We start from the raw sequence: 5,000 nt of genomic DNA, 5'->3' as shown, positions 1-5,000 counted from the left end.
CTTAGAACTCAGAGAATCAAAATAAAAAGAAACCCACCAATGCCAGAACCAATTCACCACCTTTTGTAAGACATATTAATTGTTGAAATAAGATAGGAGGGTCATGGCTGCAATGCTTTGATCATAATTTTAGTCGACCAGGGCTGACCTAGGGTTAACAAACAACAACCACAAAAACAACTACAAAAAAACAACCGCAAAAACAACTACACATATAATTGTGTTGAACAGTTCAAGGTGGTTGTTTTTGTTTTTTATATTCTTGAAAAGAAGAAAATTAGTTTTCTTTTCAGAAACTGAAAATTAATTCATCTACTTCAATGCTTCGGAGTTTGTCAGTTTAATTATCACAGTTGAATTATTAATTACCAAAGTCTTGTGTTCTTTGCTCATATACACTCTTCCTTACCGCTGCTGCTTCCATTGTTATTGTAAACAATATTATAAAATAAGGCATAGAAAACAAAGATCTGAAGGTGTATCATGTTTTGAAGTGTGTTCTTTGTAATGAAATAGACTTTTTTTTTTAATATAGTACTAGTAACTGTTGTTGTTGTTGCTGTTGTTGATGTTGTTTTAACCCCAGGTCGGCCATGATTGAGCAGACCTATAATGCTACATATTTCAGCTGTGACCATCTGATCATCTTTTTTTTTTCTGTATCAAGAACTAACGTGTGACCTTCACCTAATGTGTGACCTTCACCTAATGTGTGACCTTCACCTAAAGCGTGTCCTTCACTTTTTAAGAGGCAATTTATGAGAATTCAGCTGCATGGTCCAACCCAGGCCAGCATGGAAAACAGATGTTAAAGGATGATGATGATGATGTCTAGCAGATCGAGCAGGTAGATTGAGTATCTCTCATTGGCCAGTATTATTATTGTTAGCATATTGGACAAAATGCTTGGCAGCATTTCATCTGGGTTTATGTCCTGAGTTCTCTACAAAGGTTGGCTTCGCTTTTTACTCATCCAGTATAGATAGAATTTACAGCAGTCAAGCATTATTGGTGATTTTATCAACCTGTCTCTCCTCCCACAAAGTTTCAGGCCTTACTACTTACTCCTAATAAAACCTATCACTGATGTGTAAGTGGCAAAATGTTCCACAAACACATCAAATATAATACATGATTATTATTATTATTATTATTATTATTATTATTATTATTATTATTATTATTATTATTATTATTATTATTAGCTAGGCAGTAAATTGGCAGAACAGTTAGCTTGCTTGACAAAATGCTAAGCTGCAATTCTTCTGAGTGCAAATTCTGTAGGGGTCAAATTTGCTTTTGCCTTCTTGGTGTAAATATTGAGTGGGGTTTAGAATTGAAACTGCATTGACGTAGTTATGAGAAATAGGCCACAGTATTGCAGGTGATTTGCCCTGAACTCCAACCAATTATATATACAATTACAATTTCTTACCCTACTACTTTCACCCTTGCTCTGAAGAGGGACTCAATCTAGTTAAATACTTCCCCGTCTTCGGCCTTTCTTCTTTTACTGTGGTAGATTTTTCAACAGAATAGTTGTGGGAATTAGAATGAGCTTCATCTAGGTGAAAGTGTTCATAGAATACATAGCGGCAAGCTGGTAGAAACATTAGCACGCTGGGCGAAATGCTTAGCGGTATTTCATCTGCCGCTATGTTCTGAGTTCAAATTCCGCCGAGGTCGACTTTGCCTTTCATCCTTTCAGGGTAGATAAACTAAGTACCAGTTACGCACTGGGGTCGATGTAATTGACTTAATCTCTTTGCCTGTCCTTGTTTGTCCCCTCTACGTTTAGCCCCTTGTGGGCAATAAAGAAATAAGAATACATAGTGGCCAGGATCTTTTCCTTATGCCCTAGTTCCAGCCCAGATTATACAGTTGCTTGCTAGTTAGATGACTGTATTGAAGACATCTTCCTCAGTGGTAAACTCAAGATTTTCTTTAAGCCTTTTGTTGGCTATTTCCATTTTGTTCCTGAATTCATCACTTTCATCTCAGTCAATTCCCTTAACTATCTTAGCATCTCCGTCCCAGTTTACCACTTTAAACTAACACTTGACCTTATTATCCTCTCTAAATCCACTGACTTGCACTTCATCTTCAAATTCCCCTCCTGTTAATCCATCCACACCAGACAAGCAGTCATCCATTTCCTTTTCCTGTCTTCACTGCATTTGTATTTGTGACTATAATTCTCTGACTTGTTTTCAAAATGTGTTCTGGAAACTTACCATGCATGGATATCTCACACTAGTTCAAACTGCTTTCACCTGAACCCATTAAGTCGACTGAACCACCATCCACTTATCTTGTGATAGCTTCCATGATCGTTCCTCTCACCTACAACCCATTACATTACCTAATTCCACTTTCATTTTGCTACCTATTGCTTTTCCCTGATTCCTCTTCTCTTCTTTAAACATGCTCACAACCTCCATATAATTTACCTGTTACCCAACCTCCATATAATTTACCTCTTACCCAACTTCCATATAATTTACCTCTTACCCAACCTCCATATAATTTACCTCTTACCCAACTTCCATATAATTTACCTCTTACCCAACTTCCATATAATTTACCTCTTACCCAACTTCCATATAATTTACCTGTTATCCAATCTCCATATAATTTACCTGTTATCCAATCTCCATATAATTTACCTGTTACCCAACCTCCATATAATTTACCTGTTGCTACCTCTTACGCAACTGTTGAATCAAACCCAAATATCTTCACTGCTTTCGTTCTTCCCCCAAACTTGTGCATTCATCACCATCATCACCTTCACCAATCTTAACAATCAATCCTGTCATATCACAGCCTTTCCAATTATTTACATTCATCATTTGTGGTCCCAAGGGCTCTGTTTTTGGATACATTTTTATGAGACAAACTCGTTAAAGAGAGAACAGAAACTTATGTTTTCTTAAGAATTTCACACCCTACAAATTAAATGTCATCTTAAGTTTCTTCAGTTCTATCCTTACTTACACTACAGGGTAAAGGGTAAAGACCTCCATCAATCATGAATGACCATGGCATTGCACCTAGAAAGTTCCCTCTAAGGCACAAGTCTGTGCAAGGTTGTTTATGGAAGACTAGCAGTCACCCATGCATACCAGGCTCCTCTCTTCATGACACCGATGTTATCCAAGGGAAAGACAGAAGTCGATACAGCTTGGCACCAGTGACATCACAGCTCATTTCTACAGCCGAGCAGAATGGAACAATGTGAAATAAAGTGTCTTGCTTAAGAACACATTATACACAGCCTGGTCTGGGAATTGCACTCTCTACCTCATGATTGTGAGCCCAAAGCTCTAGCCACTGAGCCATGCACCACTCTGCCAAGTCTCATTCTAATACCAAACACGTACGTATCTCCAAATAAAATTGCCTGCAACCTATCTTACACATAACACTACACTAAGCAAGCATACATATACAAAACACACACGCACACATCACAAGCACAAATCCACACTTGCACTCAATAAATACGTGCATATCAATGGACTTAATATACAACCTCAATTTCTATAACTACTTCTGGTCACACACTGCACTCTATATGCATTCTGCCACTACTGTTCTGCAAGCACACTTACGCATACCTGCACAGGAAACAATCACATCCGCTTTCATATGCCTTATTTACTGTGTTTACTCAGGAACTCACATACAAAATTCATATATAGGCGTAGGAGTGACTGTGTGGTAAATAGCTTGCTTACCAACCAAATGGTTCCGGGTTCAGTCCCACTGTGTGGCACCTTAGGCAGGTGTCTTCTACTATAGCCTCGGGCCGACCAAAGCCTTGTGAGTGGATTTGGTAGATGGAAACTGAAAGAAGCCCGTTATATATATATATATATATATATATATATATATATATATACATTTGTATGCATGTGTGTATGTGTCTGTGTGTCTGTGTTTGCCTCCTCCCCAACATCGCTTGACAACCGATGCTGGTGTGTTTACGTCCCTGTAACTTAGCGGTTCGGCAAAAGAGACCAATAGAATAAGTACTAGGCTTACAAAGAATAAGTCCTGGGGTCGATTTGCTCGACTAAAGGCAGTGCTCCAGCATGGCCACAGTCAAAATGACTGAAACAAGTAAAAGAGTAAAGAGTATCTTCACACATGGCAAACAGATATCTTAAGCTTGCTTATGTTGACAGTGTGAGCCGTGGACATTACCGCTGCCATGGAGCTGCTTGTGTTATGTTTCTGCTTGACTGCATAAATAAAGAATAAAGCAAATTCAGCAACATTCAACAATATTTGTGGATAGAAATGATTTACTGTGTTGGTTTCAGCATTAGCTATCTAGAAAAGAAAAATATAAATACAATAAATGTCACCCATTGCTGAAGTTGGGAGAAGATAAGCCCACTGTGTCTTGTAGAAGGTTGGCTGTGGTATGTTGTGACCTGTCTTGGTCTAAAGTTAACTGCAGTCTACTGTGGTATGTCTTGCTTGAGTGGCCAAAGTAGTCTGTCTTGAGTTAGGTGCCAAACTTTATTTAGGGTAAAAGGGCTGGAATTTTAGAATATTTGAGAAGCCACATCATGCCGCAACTTCAATCTGATTGGTTGATTTATAAATCAATCACATGAAACTGTAATGGCATACTAATGATTACAAACTGATTATTTCGTGGTTGGGGTTTGAACCCCTACACATACATACACAAGTGTGCACTCACTCCTGTCAACACAGGCAGTGACTTTTCATATGCTCACTTTAAAAATAATAATCTTATATTACAAGAAATGCTTTTGACCATAAGACTGCTCATTGAGGGCTGACATGAGACTAGACAACAACAATAAGAACAAGAACAAACACACACACAGAGGTACAGGCAAAGCAATTGTATATGGTCATTGGAAGTGCTAGAAATAGTTGAGAAACTCTTTCAAATCATACCCCGCATAGAATTGAAGCTACACATTAAACGGTATAGTGTTAGATATACGGAAAGACAG

Source organism: Octopus bimaculoides, chromosome 21 (genome assembly GCF_046866305.1).
Source record: "Octopus bimaculoides isolate indiv1 chromosome 21, ASM4686630v1, whole genome shotgun sequence".
Classification (NCBI taxonomy): domain Eukaryota; kingdom Metazoa; phylum Mollusca; class Cephalopoda; order Octopoda; family Octopodidae; genus Octopus; species Octopus bimaculoides.
Note: the sequence above shows the minus strand (reverse complement) of the source record.